This window comes from Musca domestica, unplaced genomic scaffold (assembly GCF_030504385.1).
Source record: "Musca domestica strain aabys unplaced genomic scaffold, Musca_domestica.polishedcontigs.V.1.1 62, whole genome shotgun sequence".
NCBI lineage: Eukaryota > Metazoa > Arthropoda > Insecta > Diptera > Muscidae > Musca > Musca domestica.
This window is the reverse complement of record NW_026712369.1, coordinates 758299-775893: the sequence shown is the minus strand read 5'-3', so window position 1 is coordinate 775893 and position 17595 is coordinate 758299. Positions and strand designations below refer to the sequence as shown.

Below are 17595 nucleotides of genomic sequence, written 5' to 3'. Positions count from 1 at the left end.
AATAACAAAAAAAAAAAAGTTCAGAAAATATTTAAATTCGGGAGTTTTCAAAATGCTTGTTGCAACGTATGCATCGACAAAATCTACAGTTTTTGGAACGTTGGATAATCAACTATATGTGTGGACGCCAGTCGTACGTGGAATTCCGGAACAAGAAGTCCAAAGCCCGTAGAGTGAAACAGGGAGTTCCCCAAGGCGGGGTGATATCTCCGGAACTGTTTAACCTCTACCTTTCCGGAATTCCTCGCCCTCCAGACGGCATTGAAATCGTAACGTATGCGGATGATTGTACGATCATGGCGTCGGGTCCAGTGGTCGATGACATATGCGAAAGGTTGAACCCCTATCTCGCGGAGCTTGCCGCATACTTCCACGCGAGGAATATGAAAATATCCGCCACGAAATCAACGGCCACACTCTTTACCACATGGTCTGCGGAGATGAGAACACAGCTGAATGTTCAGGTCGAGGGGAATCTAATACCGACCACGAACTACCCCAAGATTCTTGGGGTAACGTTCGACAGCATGTTCAAGTCGTCCGCGCAAGCCACAGCTATCTGCGACAAGATGAAAAGTAGGAACAAGGTCCTCAAGGCGCTAGCCGGCAGCTCTTGGGGTGCGGACAAACAAACCTTGTTGACCTCTTATAACGCGATAGGTCGGTCTGTGGTCAACTATGCGGCTCCAGTGTGGTCTGCGAATACTAGTGCTACGCAGTGGAAGAATATCCAGACCTGCCAGAACGCTGCCCTGAGAACTGCGACAGGGTGCCTTCTCATGACACCAGTGGACCATCTACATGAGGAGGCGAAAGTCCTTCCCTTACGTCAGCATAATCATATGCTTTCGTTGCAGTACCTGCTTGGGTGTTACCGTGAGAGTCATCCCAACCATCATATGGTGGATAACTCTCCCCCACCCAGGCGTGTCAGGAAGGACATACATGATCTAGAGAGGGAGGTCCAGCGCTACAAGAGAGAGCCTCTAGATCAAGAAGCCTATCAGGCAAGTCTGAGTGGCATTCACACCGATGCAGTCGCGGATGCTATTAGCAGTTATAAAGTGAATGCCGTCCTCGGAGTCCACCCCCCATCCATTGCAGCCGAAGAACGTCAGCTGCCTAGACAAACCAGGGTAGTTTTGGCGCAATTACGTTCAGGATGGTGTAGTCGCCTCAATTCGTATTGGGCACGAATTGATGAAGATGTGCGTGACGCCTGCCCGGCGTGCGATACAGGCCCGCACAATACGCTACACCTTTTTAATTGCTCAGCCAAACCTACCCAACTCACTCCAGAAGATCTCTGGCTACAGCCCGTTAAAGTAGCCGAATTTCTAAACCTGGAGCTGGAACCAGAACACAAACACATACATGTACTACTGCTACAACAACAACAGTTTTTGTAGCAAAATAAACCTATAGAGATATATGTAGAAGACGATGTTGAAAATAAATTTTGACCTTTCATTCTGTCTTCGCGATTTTCAATTACTTATTTTTAACGTTTGGTAGTAATTCTGACATTACAAGCCAAACAGGTAGACCTCTATACTTGCAATTTTTTTTCAAAATTAGCCTACCTCCTTGAAAGAAAAAAAAATTCGGAAATAGCATAAAATTTTAGAATAAGTTTAGATTTATTCGAATTGGACACCTTTGGCACGAATTATGGCCTTCAAACGGCCAATGAAACCGTCACGGCGAAGCGCCTGCTTGAGGTGATTGACACTTTGGTATTCTTTGATGCCAAACCTTGCTTTCCAGAATACTCCACAGACACAATAGTCCAACGGATTGGTATCCGGGGATTTTGGTGGCCATTGTGCGCTGGAAATGAAGCGAGGAACCTCATTTTGTAACCATTCTTGGGTGGCGCTTGCTGAGTGCGATATTGGAAAGTCCAAGGTCTGCGGGCAAAACGTTTGCGTGCCCAATACACCCTTCAGAATATTTTCGCTATAATATTTGGCATTTATTCTGATGCCACGGTCGATTAATATGAGCGGAGAGCGAATATCGGCTGTTATTGCGGCCCACACCATCACCATGGCCGGTGCTTGATTTCTGGTGGCCAACCGAAGGTGCACATTTTCAACTATCCTCTTGGGCAAGTAAACACGATCATTTTGTTAGTTTACAAACTGTTGTTTTCTCATCGGAGAGAGAGGAAACCAAATTCGGCTGTTCACCACTTTCGGCCAAGCGAAGCAACTCTTTAGCTCTTTTGAGTCTAATTTCTTTCCGTTGCGGTGTAAGTTCTTGCGTTTTTTGGAATTTCAATGGCTTTACCAACCCGAATGGGCGAAAATACCGCAGAGCACCATTCGGGTAGCGTGTGACGGTTTCATTGGCCGTAATTCGTGCCAAAGGTGACTCATTCGACCAAATCTAAACTTATTCTAAAATATGATGCTATTTCCGAGATTTTTCTTTCATTCAATAAAATTTAAAAAAAATGTAAAAATTATGGCGTTTGACTTTGTTGCAGTTTTTTATCTCACCCTATATTATTCATCTGATTTTATAAAATTCACATTGAAACAGCACATTCCTAAATTCCTTTCCTAAATTTAATCAAGATCGGTTCAGATTTGGGCATAGCTCACATATCCGTCTGTATGTTTGACTGTCTAGCCGGCTGGTGCACTCGACAACTCTCGAAGGGAGTATCCGATTTAGTCCAAACTTGGTACATCGTAATATTATTGTCAAACTTAAATCGAGTTCGGAGATGGGCAATATCGGTCCCCTCCTTCTAGTACCTCCCACACAAAAGGTCAAAATTTGCAAGGAAAATAATTTACTGCACAGAAAGAGAAAGGATAATCCGATTCTACTCCAACTTGGCAAATCCTAATATTTCCATCAGTGCTACAGCAAGTGCGAAAATGGACAATATCGGTCCACTCCATCAAGTACCTCCCCCTCAAAGGGTCAACATTTTGAATAATTGCAATTCTTATAAAATGTTATGTAAGAGTCCGATTGTCTTCAAATTTCACACATTCTAATATTTTTATAAACCCAAGATCTGGTGTTAAGATGGAATATATCGGTCCACTCCTTCTGGTACTTCCTTTATAAAGGGTTAACATTTTAAATATTCATGAAGCTCATAAAACCCGAAATTAACATCCGATTCCATTTAGACTTGGTACATCTCAATATTTCCATCAACAAAAGATCTTTTATAAAGATGGTGGAGATCGAACCATTCTTTCTTAGACGTCCCCCTCATAGGGTTCAAGATTTTGAAAAACAAAACGCTCAAAGAAAGCGAAATAAGCATCCAATTCTTTTCAAATTTCACACATCCAAATATTTTTGTTAACGCAGGGTCTGTTGTAAAGATGATATATATCTGCGAACCCTTTTTGGGTACCTCAGCCACAAAGGGTCACAATTTCCAATACTTATATCTGCCAACTTGCTATATCGAAATATTTCTCCTTCTCTGATATGAATATATAATTTATCGGAATTTATGATTTCGCATAAAATTGGATATGAATGTTCGATTTTCTTCAATTTTTGCACATACCAGTATTATTTATCAGAATTAGATGAAATGGAATATTTCAGTCTGCTATACCTGGTACCTCACGCATATTTTCACATTTTCCAAAAATTTGCAAATATCTCATACAAAGTATAGGGGATATACGATGTACTCCATATATCGCACGTTGTAATATTTATATCTGATACGAATTGGACAGTATTGACTAACTGTTTCGGAACATCCCTCATAAAGGGCCAACAGTGTGAATAATCAAACCTCAAGGCTGGGTGTATAGATCGACTCCAAATATCCTGAAACGGATTTGGTCCAAAGAAACCTAATGGACTAAAAATCATTATTTCAATGAGGCACTTTTTGGCCGTATCAAATGATATATACCCTCCTCTCTAGCCATATGCCTGAGGGTATAAAAATAGAATTTATCCATTCACGTTTTGAGATAGCCGCCATATAACAGTAGCTCCCGATATTCAGTATTTTGATGGTTTTAGCAACATTATCCTACCAATTTGTCTAAAAATTGTTGTTTGTAGTTCGTTATGGGTTCTAGTCCCAATGACATTGCATATGTAAGTCCACGTTTTCGTATAGCCCCCATATAACGATACACCCCGATATTCGGTATTTTGATGGTTTTAGTCACATCGTTTACGGATTTCTCCAAAAATTGGTATTTGTAGTTTGCAATGGGTTCTAGCTCCGGTGGCGGCACATCCAGTATTTCCGTATCCAGGTTGAAACCTTCGTATAGCCCCCATATAACGATACCTCCCGATAATCGGTATTTTGATGATTTTAGCAACATCATTCGCCGGAATTGTCTCAAATTTAGTAGTTGAAGCTCGTAATGGTTACTGCGACCTATAACAAAAAATCGCGAATGCAGGTTCAAGTCTTTGTATAGCCCCCATATGACGGCACCTCTCGATAATCGGTATTTTGATAATTCTAGCAAAATTATTCACCGGAATTGTTTCAAATTTCATATTTAAAGTTCGTTATGGGTACTACAGCCTATGACAAAAAATCGCGTATCCAGGTTCATGTCTTCGCATGGCCCACATATAACGATACCACCCGGATATTAGGTATTTTGATGATTTTTGGGACAATATTAACGGAGATTGTTTCAAAATTCGTAGTTGAACTTCGTAATGGGTACTACAATGTATAACAAAAATGACTATGCAGATCCATGTCTTTCTATAACCCCCATATAACTATACCTTTCCGATATTCGGTATTTTGATGATTCTAGCAACATAATTCGCCGGATTTTTTTTAAATTTCGTAGTTGAAGTTCGTAATGGGTATGCAATGTATGCCAAAAAATTGTCTATGTAGATCCACATCTTCGTATAGAACCCATATAGCGATACCTCGAGATATTCGGTATTTTGATGATTTTTGCGACATTATTCGCCGGAATCGTTTCAAATTTGGTATTTGAAGTTCGTAATGAATACTACAATTTATCACAAAAAAATTTCTGTGCAGATACATGTCTTCGTTTAGCCCCATATAACGGAACCTCCCAATAATCGGTATTTTGATGATTTTAGCGACATTATTCAACGGAATTGTTTCAAATTTGAATTCAAAATTCGTAACAGGTTCAAGTCTTCGTATAGCCCCCATAAAAAGATAAATCCCGATACACGGTATTTGGATGATTTTAGAAGTATTATTCACCAGAATTTTAAGTTCCTAACAGGTACTACAGCCTGTGACAGAAAAATGTCTATGCAGCCTGTGATAGAAAAATGTCTATGCATTTTCAGATCTTCGTATAGCCCCCTAATAACGATACCTCCCTATATTCGATATTTTACCCGTATTATTCACCAGAATTGTTTCAAATTTCGTAAATGAGGTTCTGGGTTCTACAGCTTATGACAAAAAAATTGCTTATGAAGGAAAACGTCTACGTATAGCCCCCACATAAGGAGGGGAGGAGGGGTTTCATTTGAGAGGTATTTTTACCGATTTTTTCAAAATATTCAAGTTCCTTCAAAACGGTGGAGGGTATTAAAAGTTCGACCCGACCAATCTTAGCTGCTTTTTTATTTGTTAGTTCTGCTTTCATAATCTGTTGGACTCTTCCAGTAATTATTGAAAAAATTGAATTTTATCGTCTCTTTTTTTAACAATTTAATCACTTCATAAAATGCTATTTTTACGATTTTGTCATGGATTTGAACCCGATATTTTTGTAGCATTATCACTTCACTTGCTATCATTCACTTTTGTTTTGTTTTGATTTATTTATGTTTTTGTTTTTCTTTTTCCCTTTTATCTTTGTTAGAAATCGTTGTTTTCCGTTGATTATCCTAGCTCATCAAAGCTGGCTGTGATATGCGTTGATAATCCATATCACAACCACTTGATGAGGCTTAGATAAGCAACATTTCATAACAAAGTGTGAGGGGGTAGATGGGGTGGTGTGGAGAAAAGTATCCATATATTAATTAAAATTTTATAAAACTTTCAAGCAAATTGCCTTCAGTTCTTCTTCACGGTGTTTAATCATAAAATACCTTTAGGAGCAGGATCAATTAGACGCTCCGTTCAGGTGGCGATTTTTAGTTTTTTAATTGCTTTTTTAATGCCGAAATAATTCACTCTCACATTTCTCACGAACATGGGCTTTTTCTTATAAACATGAATTTTCGTCTAAAAGACTTCTTCAAGTCTTCCAAAAGGTATTCTCTAAATTTATGAGGCCGCTTGAAAGGCCTTCCACAAACAGAAATTATTTTTAAGGCGATGAAAAACTTTCAGAGTTAGAATATGGGATCCACTTTTCTTTAGCATTTCAAATTTTATTTATTTCAATTTAGTTATGCTTTTTATATAACAATCTATTTATTTTTATTCATTTGGTTTTTATTGATTTTTTTTTATTTATTTTTTTATTTATTTTTTATTTAATTTTTTTTTTTTATTTATTTTTTATTTAATTTTTTTATTTATTTTTTATTTATTTTTATTAATTTTTTTATTTATTTTTTTATTAATTTTTTTATTTATTTTTTTATTTATTTTTTAATTTATTTATTTATTTTTTATTTAATTTTTTTTATTTATTTTTTTTTATTTATTTTTTATTAATTTTTTTTATTTATTTTTTTATTTATTTTTTAATTTATTTATTTATTTTTTTATTTAATTTTTTTTATTTAATTTTTTTTATTTATTTTTTTATTTAATTTTTTTATTTAATTTTTTTATTTATTTTTTTATTTATTTATTTATTTTTTTATTTATTTTTTAAATATTTTTTTCGTTCATATATTGTTGTTGCTGTTGTTTTTGTCTTGTACACAAATCTCAGCTCATCAAAGCTGGCTGTGATATGCAATTTTCAAAAAAGCACAAATCGAACTTTTCAAAAAATCCAAGTCAATTTCAAGCATTTCACAACCACTTTGTGAGGCTAAGATAGGTGCGAGCGAGCGTTGTGGGGATCTGGAATGCATTCAGTCGTAGTTATTCCTTTTTTTCTTCCAAAAAATACCGTTTTGTTTACATTTTCTTTTCAGTTTTGGGGTTTTTCCCACAATTTTGTTTTGAGAACACACGCACAATACATAGCCAGGTATATGATTTGAAATCCCGTTTGTTTTTTGTAATTTTTATTAGCATGGAAATTCGATGGAAAATCCGCGAACGCGTCAAAGCACACACAAATCAATCGATTCGATTCAATTCGATTCTTGAGGGTTCTCATTCATTGATTGATGACGCGCGCATTCATTTCAGCGTTTGGAAACCGACTGCATGATGATGATGATTTTCGTTCAAGAAATGTGACGCTCCTCAAAGCTGGCTGTGATATGAATATTAAAAAACAACACGAAAAAAATGTATTTCTTTTTTAACAGCAGAGAAAACATTTCGCAGCCACTTTGAAGAATGTCACAATTCTTTTGTTTGGGGAGAGAGAGGAGTGGGGATATTTTCGTTTTCTATAATTCACAACACAACACTTACACACAGGTAGAAATGTTGAAATTTCACTTGAAAAATAAAAAATTCAAATAAAAACTAATCACCTACGTCACTAATCTAATACGTCACACTAAGATTAGAAGCTCCTCATAATTTGTCGAGAAGGTGGGTGCAATATAATTCAGCTTAGAACAGATATATAAATCTTAAGGGACGTAGAAATAAAATCTTTGGTGGAGGGGAAAGGGAAATTAGTCTAGTTAAATCATTCGAAATTTCACTCAAAACAAGTAAAAAAAACATCTAAGCCGAAAGTTCAATACCTTCCAACATTTGGAAGGAATTTGAAAAATTTCAAAAAAAAATTCCAAAATTACCACTTAAATGAAAACCGTTATATGGGGACTATACTAATCCACGTTTCTTCAACAGATGGTCGTTGAAAAAATATTCTTTAAAAAATCCACGTTTCTTCAACAGATGGTCGTTGAAAAAATATTCTTTAAAAAATCCACGTTTCTTCAACAGATGGTCGTTGAAAAAATATTCTTTAAAAAATCCACGTTTCTTCAACAGATGGTCGTTGAAAAAATATTCTTTAAAAAATCCACGTTTCTTCAACAGATGGTCGTTGAAAAAATATTCTTTAAAAAATCCACGTTTCTTCAACAGATGGTCGTTGAAAAAATATTCTTTAAAAAATCCACGTTTCTTCAACAGATGGTCGTTGAAAAAATATTCTTTAAAAAATCCACGTTTCTTCAACAGATGGTCGTTGAAAAAATATTCTTTAAAAAATCAACGTTTCTTCAACAGATTGTCGTTGAAGTTCGTAATGGGTACTACTACGAAATTTGAAACAATTCCGGTGAATAATGTCGCTGAAATCATCAAAATACCGAATATCGGAAGGTACCGTTAAATGGGGACTATACGAAGATGTGGACCTGCAAACGAATATTTTTTGCCACAGGAAGTAGTACCCCTTACGAACTTCAAATACGGAAATTGAAATAATTCGTCGATAAAATCATGAAAATACCGAATATCGGAAAAACCATTATGTGAGGGCTATACGAAGACGAGGACATGAATACGAAATTTTTTTGTCATAGGCCGTAGTACCCATTACGAACTTCAATTACGAAATTTGAAATAATTCCGGTAAATAATGTCGTTAAAAATATGAAAATATCGAATATCGGGACGTACCGTTATATGGGGGCTATACAAAAGCGTGGACCTGCACAGGTTGTAGTACCCATTACGAATTTCAAATGCCAAATTTGAAATAATTCTGAAAAATAATGTCGCTAAAATCATGAAAATACCGAATATCAGGAGGTGCCGTTATATGGGGGCTATACGAAGACGTGTGCCTGCACAGACAATTTTTTGTCATAGGCTGTAGTATCCATTACGAACTTCAAATACCAAATTTTAAACATTTTCGGGGAAGAATGTCGCTTAAATCGCCAAAATATCGAAAATAGGAAGGTACCGTTATAGGGGGTGCTACACGAAGACGTGGACCTCCATAAGAAAATTTTGGTCATAGGCTGTAGTACCCATTAAGATCTTCCAATACGAAATTTGAAACGATTACGATAAATAATGTCGCTAAAATCATGAAAATACCGAAAATCGGGAGGTACCGTTATATGAGAGCTATAAGAAGACGAAGACCTGCATACGAAATTTTTTTTGTCACAGGTTGTAGTAACCTTTACGAACTTCAAATACCAAACTTGAACTCATTGCGGTTAATAATGTCGCTAAAATCTTGAAAATACCCAACATCGGAAGGTACCATTATATGGGGGCTATACGAAGACGTGGACCTGCATACGAAATGTTTTGCCACAGGTTGAAGTACCCATTAAGATCTTCCAATACGAAATTTGAAATAATTCCGGTGAATAATGTCGCTAAAATCATCAAAATACCGAATATCGGGAGGTACCGTTATATGGGGGCTATACGAAGACGTGAACCATCAAACGTAATTTTTTGCCACAGGTTGTAGTACCCATTACGAACTTCAAATGCCAAATTTGAAATAATTCCGGTAAACAATGTCGTTAAAAATATGAAAATATCGAATATCGGGAGGTACCGTTATATGGGGGCTATACGAAGACGTGATCCTGCATACGAAATTTTTTGCCACTGGTTGTAGTACCCATTAAGATCTTCCAATACAAACTTTGAAACGATTCCGGTAAATAATGTCGCTAAAATCATCAAAACACCGAATATCAGGAGGTACCGTTATATGAGGGATATATGAAGACGTGGACCAGCAAACGAAATTTTTTGTCATAGGCTGTAGTACCGATTACGAACTTCAAATACCAAATTTTAAACATTTCCGGTGAATAATGTCGCTGAAATCATGAAAATACCGAATATCGGGAGGTACCGTTATATGGGGGCTATAAGAAGACGTGGTCCTGCATGCGAAATTTTTGGTCATAGACTGTAGTACACATTACGAACAATTCCGGTTAATAATGTCGCTGAAATCATCAAAATACCGAATATTGGGAAGTACGGTTATATGGGGGCTATACTAAAACGTGGACCTGCAAACGAATTTTTTGTCATAGGGTGTAGTACTCATAACGTACTTCAAATACAAAATTTGAAACGATTCCGTTACAAAATGTCGCTAAAATCATTAAAATATCGAATATCGGAATGTACCATTATATGGGCGCTATAAGAAGACGTGGACCTGCATACGAAATTTTTGGTCATAGACTGTAGTACCCAATACGAACTCCAATTACGAAATTTGAAACAGTTCCAGTGAATAATGTCGCTGAAAACATCAAAATACCGAAAATCGGGAGGTACCTTTGTATGGAAGCTATACGAAGACGTGGGCCGGCAAACAACATTTTTTGGCATAGGCTGCAGTACCCATTACGAACTTCAAATATGAAATTTGAAATAATTCCGGTGAAAAATGTCGCTAAAATCACCAAAATACCGAATATCGGGAGGTGTCGCCCACGAAGACGTGGATCTGCAAACTAATGTTTTTGTCATAGGCTGAAGTACCCATTACGAACTTCAAATACGAAATTTGAAATAAATCCGAGAGAGTACGTGTTCAAATCGAGAATAACTTGATATTTCTGATTCGAAACAGGAAGAAGATACCATTTTGCAAAATATATTCAAAATTGTGTATGGATTTGAATGTATTACCAAGCTATCGGTAATCTCAGACTTCTGGAGTTGGAGTCCTTAGAAACAGGTTATCTAAAATTTCCAATTTATACCTTAGCTTGTGGTACTCAAAATATTTGGGGCACAGTGGATAGACCATAGGTGCACATTTTTTTTAAGTTACTTAGCCAACGATTTCTGAGTGACTTATAGGAGAGGGTATTAAAAATTTCGACTCGGACCCAGTCCTATTTTCTTTTGGCACAAGGAAAAAAGAGATTCGTAACGAGTAGAGGAGCATTATTTTGCAAAGATATTCAAAATTGGTATAAGTGTCTTAGGTTTTATTGATTTAAGGTTTGTTGAAATTGCTTTGCCTCATTTTCCCAGCGATTTCTGAATGACTTCATTTTTTCTTATAGAAGAGGTTATTAAAAATCTCGGCTTGGACGCAGTTCCATTTTCTTTTCGCCCAATTTTGCCTCAACTGCTGAGGAAAAAAAGAGATTCGTAACGAGTAGAGGAGCACTCTTTTGCAAAGATATTCGAAATTGGTATAGGTGTCTTGGGTTTAATTGATTTTACGTTTGATGGCAGTCCTTTAGCCTCATTTTCCCAGCGATTTCTGAAGTTTTCCTCATAGCACAGTGACTTGGTAGAGTCCTTCCGTAGACAGTTTATTTTTGGTATTCCTGATTCGTAAGGAGTAGAGAAAGTCTATTTTGCAAAGATATTCGAAATTGATGTGGGAGTATTGGATTTTCTTGATTCTAGGTTTGTTGAAGTTGCTTAGCCTCATTCTCCCAGCGATTTCTGAGTTGATTTATGACTTGAATCTCCTTATAGGGGAGGATATTAAAAATTTCGACTCGGACCCAGCTATATTTTCTTTTCGCCCAATTTTGCCTCAACTACAGAGGGAAAAAAGAGATTCGTAACGAGTAGAGGAGCAGTACTTTCCAAAGATATTCGAAAAATTGGTACAGCTGTCTTAGGTTTTATTGATTTTAGGTTTGTTGAAGGTCCTTAACCTCATTTTCCCAGCGATTTCTGAAGTTTTACTCACAGCACAGTGGCTTGAATATAGTCCCATATTTTTGGGTATGGTAAAGGTTCTTCCTTCCTTAGACAGTTTATTTTTGGTATTCGTTACAAGTAGAGGAAGACCATTTTGCAAAGATATTCGAAATAGATTCAGGAGCCTAAGGTTTTGTTGATTTTAGGTTTGTTGAAGGTCCTTAGCCTCATTCTCCCAGCGATTTCTGAATTACTAAAGTTTTTTCTCATGATGAAGGGTGGGTATGGAAAATTTCATCTAAGAGTTTTAGGGGTTTAAAACAACACCGTTTTTTCTTTCTGCCTTTTCGGAAGACTATTTTGCAAAGATATTCGAAATAGATACAGGAGTCATAGATTTTCTTGATTAAAGGTTTTTTGAAGGTCCATAGCCTCATTCTCCCAGAGATTTCTGAGTTACTTAAGTTTTCCTCGTTTTTGAGGGGCAGAGACAGTTTATTTTTGGTATCCCTGATTCTTAACGAGTAGAGAAAGACCATTTTGCAAAGATATTAGAAATAGATTCTTAGGTTCTGTTGATTTTAGGATTGTCGAAGTTGTTTAGCCCCATTCTCCCAGCGATTTCTGAATTACTTAAGTTTTCCTCCTGGTGGAATGTAGGGTATTAAAATATCGGCTCGACCGGATTTGACGCAATTCGTATTTCTTCATTCCTAATTTTACCTCACCTGCAGATGGGAGAAAAAAGAGAGTGGTTTAGTCACGCCCATGAAAAATATATTGTTGTTAAAAATATTATTGCAGAATAAGTTTTACAGATAAGATTTGCTCAACGGTGTTTCTTGTCTGTTTTATCAAGTTTTCAAATCCCCATAGAGATCATTGAACGCTGTCTGATTTTTTTTTTTTTTTTTTTTTTTTTTTTTTGGAGGTCCAGAGGTCTTTGAACATCATTCTTTCGTTCTTTCTTTGTTGTTATATTTCATTTTTTGGCTATTTACTCTTGGGGATTCTGAAAGAAAAATAACGAAATAAAAGATGATGACACATTGCAATAAAATTAAGTAATTGAGAGAGATTGAATTTCAAAAGCGTTTTCAGAGATTTTCAAAAGGTAAACTACTACGATTTGGGAGGAAAAGAAGACCATAGAAGGGATTTCAAATGCAATTGAGTAATTGAGAGAATATCAAAACTTTTTTAGAGATTTTTAAATGATTAACTACTATGTGGAGAAAAAGAAGACCATAGAAGCTATATCAAATGCAATTAAATTATTGAGAGAATATCAAAACATTTTTAGAGATCTTCAACCTCAAGAAGACTATTTGGAGGAAAAGAAAACCATAGCTCACTTATTGGTAAAATATATACAACAAAAGGTATTTTGTAGCCAGAAGAAGTCACAATCTTTTATCAGAGACCCAGAACGATTCAATGATTAAAGACCTTCTTTAAAAAATTGTAGGTACTGAATGCTGTCTATTCTGTTGATAAACGTTTTTCATAAAACAAAACCTTTTTGGTCAGAAGTTGTTCTAAATAATGGTCTTCTAGAAAAAATACCCTCCATAAGTTAAAAAATAGACAATTTTCTATTGGTCTTCGAAAATCTTATGGATATTCAAAATTCTTGACCCTTTGTGGGGGAGGTACCAGAAGGAGTGGACCGATATATTCCATATTCACACCAGACCTTAAAAATATAGTGATGTATGAAATATAATAAGAACCGGATGCTGATTTCGAATTTTATAATAGTTTCGGTTATTTAAAACTATGACCCTTTGGGGGGGAGGTACCTGAAGAAATGGTCCGATCTATACCATATTTATAACAGATCTTGTATTGATGGAAATATTGAGATGTACCATCTCTGACTGTAATCTGATGTTAATTTCGAGTTTTATGAGTTTGGTTTATATTCAAAATTGTTACCCTTTATGGGGGAGGTACCAGAAAGAATGGTCCGATCTCTACCATCTTTACAACAGATCTTGTGTTAGTAGAAATAATGGGATGTGTGAAATATGAAGAGAACCGGATGCTTAATTCGGCTTTTATAATCGTTTTGTTATTTAAAACTTTGAGCCTTTGTGGGGGAGGTACCAGAAGGAGTTATCCGATCTCTACCATCTTTATAACACATCTTGTGTTTATGGAAATATTGACATGTGCCACGTCTGAGTGGAATCGCATGTTAATTTCGCGTTTTATGAGCTTTATGGATATTCAAAATTTTGACCATTTGTGGGGGAGGTACCAGAAGGAGTTGTCCGATCTCTAACATCTTTATAACAGATCTTCTGTTGATAGAAATATTGAGATGTACCAAGTCTGTAATGGAATCGGATGTAAATTTCGCGTGTTATGAGCTTCATGGATATTCAAAATTTTGGCCCCTTTGTGGGGGAGGTACCAGAAGGAGTGGACCAACATATCCCATCTTTACAGCAGATCTTGTGTTGATAGAAATATTGAAATGTGTGTAATTTGAAGACAATCGAAAGCCTATTTCGGAATTTACGATCGTTTTGGTTATTTAAAATGTTGACCCTTTGTGGGGCAGGTACCAGAAGAAATGGTCCGATCTGTACCATTTTTATAACACATCTTCTGTTGATAGAAATATTGAGATGTACCAAGTCTGAATGCAATTGGATTTTAATTTCGCGTTTTATGAGCTCCATGAATATTCAAAATTTTGATCCTTTGTGGGAGAGGTACCAGAAGGAATGGTCCGACCTGTACCATTTTTATAACAGATCTTGTGTTGATGGAAATATTGAGATGTGCCAAGTATGAAAGGAATCGGTTGTACATTTCGCGTTTTATGAGCTCCGTAGATATTCAAAATTTTGACCATTTGTGGGGTAGGTACCGCAAGGAGTGGACCGACACATCCCATCTTTACAGCAGACCTTGGGTCAATAAAAATAATGTGATGTGAAATTTGAAATTTGAAGACAATCGTAGTCTTATGTTAAATTTTATTAGAGTAATAGCTATTCTAAATGTTGGCCCTTTGTGGAGGAGGTACCAGAAGAAGTGGACCGATATTGTCAATTTTCTCACCCGACCTAGCACTGATGCAAATATTAGGATTTGCAAAGTTGTAGCAATATTGGATAATCCTATCCCCTTCTGTGCAGAAACATAATTTTTTTTAATTTCAATCCTTTGTGGGTGAGGTACCAGAAAGGTTGGCCCGATATTGCCCATCTCCGTACTCGATTTATGTTTGATAATAGTATTTCGATGTAGCAGGTTTGAATCAAATTGGATACCCCCTATGAGAGTTATCGTGGGCACCAGCCAGCAGATAGACAGACGGAAGGACGGGCGGACATCGTTAGATCGTCTCCAAATGTCTTAAAACGGATTTGGCCCACAGAAATCTAGGGTTTACAACCGTTATTTCGATGAGACACGTTTTAGCCGTATCAAATGATATATACCCTCTGTAGCCATTTGACGGCTGAGGGCATAAATATTGCAAGCACATCAGCCTCATAAAGAAGATGACTTCCCACAATTGTCCTAGAGAGAGAAGAGCTTACACAGATATCCAACATAGATAGAAGAAGAGCTGAGAAGGGAAACCCCCTTTCAGATCAAAAAATCTTGTATGAATTTTTATGGGAGTTTTTTTGAAAAGGTCTTCAATTAAAGAAACCCCAATATATAGTGCCTAAGAAAACCTTCAAAAATTCTTCTATAGATCAATTATAACAAACACGTCATTCTCATAGAGAAGACGACTTCCCACAGTTGTCCTAGAGAGCGAAGAGCCTTCACAGATATCCTACATAGATAGGAGAGCTGAGAAAAGAAAATTGCTTTCAGAACAAAAAAAAAAAAACATTTATAGACTTTGAATTTCAGACCAAAAAAATATTTTATGAACTTTTATGTGAGTATCTTGGAAATGTCTTCAATTTAAGAAACCCCAATATATTGTGCAGAAGAAAACCTTCAAAAATTGTTCTGTAGATCAAACATTACAAACACCTTAGCCTCACAGAGAAGACGACTTCTCACAGTTGTCCTAGAGAGAGAAAGGGCTTTCACAGATATCCTACATAGATAGAAGAACAGCTGAGAAGAGATAACCCCTTTCAGAACAAAAAAAAAAAAAAAATCATTTATGGATCTTGAATATATATAAACCACTTTTAGGTTTCGACGAGTACTAGGATTACAAATTTTTGAAATGAGCTAAAGATTTTCTCACACCATTTTCTCACAAAAAAATTTGATGTTTATTTCGTATTTTTTATTTTTAGCGTTTTGGTTATTCAAAAATTTGACCACTTTGTGGTTTTATGGGCGTTTTGGTTATTCAAAATTTGGACCCCTTTGTGGGGGAGGTACCAGAAGGAGTGAACCGATATCTATCATTTTCACACCGGACCTTGTGTTGATAGTAATATTGGAATGTGTGAGGTTTGAAAAGAATTTGATACTCATTTCGTATTTTATGAGCGATTAGAAAATTCCCCCTTTGTGGGGTAGGTACCAGAAGGAGTGGGCCGATATCTACCATCTTTACGCCACATCTTGTGTTGCTAAAAATATTGGCATGTGTGAAGTTTCGAAATAATTGGGTGATTATTTCGCATTTTATTAGCGTTCTGGTTATTCAAAATTTTGACCCCTTTGTGGGGGAGGTACCACAAAGGGTGGATCGATATAACCCATCTTCACACCAGATATTCTGTAGATAGAAATATTGGAATGTGCGAAGCTTGAAAATAATTGGATGCTCATTTCGTATGTTATGAGCGTTTTGTTTATTAAAAAATTTCGACCCCTTTGTAGGGAGGGTACCAGAAAGACTGGTCCGAGTGGCCCCATCTTCATACCAGATCTTGTGTCGATCGAAATATTTGGTTGTGTAAAATTTTAAGAGAATTGGATGCTTATTTCACATTTTATGAGCGATATAATCATTCAAAATCGATGCACAAAATCAAAGTGATTACCAACAAGAAATATTGAAAAAAAAATTGAAAATCTCTTAAACTAAAACCAAAACGCATTAATTCAATAGATAAGACGGCGGCGACTACGCCAAGGAGAGACCGTCCGTCCATCATCATCTCAATAAAAATCAGCAGATTCACACGTGTTGCAATGGGCCAACAGAGATAAAGCAACAGAACACGAAGCGCCACAATTCTTCAAAGAATTAATAAAATAAAAACAAAAATCAAAACCAAAAAAAAAAAAAAATGCAAAACTTTTCCCTCAGGGTAATCGGACTTTTTTTCTTCAAGAAAAAAAAAATCGGCAAGAAATAACGAGCCACACAAAATTACTTGACGCCAGCAAGCAAATAAAAAACGACAATCAATAATCAAAAACAAGAAAGAAGACATGATTTTAATAAGCGCCACTTCTTGTTGTCTCGCTGAGAAGATGAACATGGTTCAGTGGCAAAAGAAGCAGGAACAAATAAAGTAATTTGGAATGATACCCATGGAGAGAGATTGGTGGTAGTATACAACCATCATAAATTGCAGCAAGTGACACTTTAACCGCCACAATTATTGGCAGTTATTCTACATTTGTTTTCGTCTCCGTTCCATGTAAATATGAAACAGAGCACAGGCGTCAAATACTTACTATATGACAAGTGTGAAGATGATAACACGCTTGGTTAGTGACCAATGCGCCAAACGCCGCCAGCCAGAAGGATGATGGTGATGATCAGTCAGTCACAACAATGTCAATAAATTTCAATGGTGATGTTGTGTGAAATAATATGTATGGAAATATATGGAGGCTATAATTTAAAAAAAAATGGAAAGCAAAAACAAAAAAAAAAATTGGAAAAAAATTTAAAGTCCAAACAAAGTAATATATGAGAGGAATATCCTGCTCTGAACCGATTTTCACCAAATTTGGCATACTTGTTTCTA

The 17595-nt window shown here is 36.2% G+C and overlaps 1 protein-coding gene across 2 annotated transcripts in view; it reads right to left on the bottom strand.

Annotated features, from left to right (window-relative positions):
- LOC101897747 (DNA-binding protein RFXANK) overlaps nucleotides 1–17595 on the bottom strand; it is an 87901-nt gene that overhangs the window by 602 nt on the left and 69704 nt on the right. Inside the window, exon 6 of one of the 2 annotated variants that reach the window (XR_002194478.2) lies at nucleotides 12390–12683. The exons of the other annotated variant lie outside the window; for it this stretch is intronic. The gene's annotated coding sequence lies outside the window, so the exon portion shown is untranslated. Of the gene's footprint in view, nucleotides 1–12389; nucleotides 12684–17595 lie in introns of those variants that run through there. 2 annotated transcript variants of the gene reach the window in all.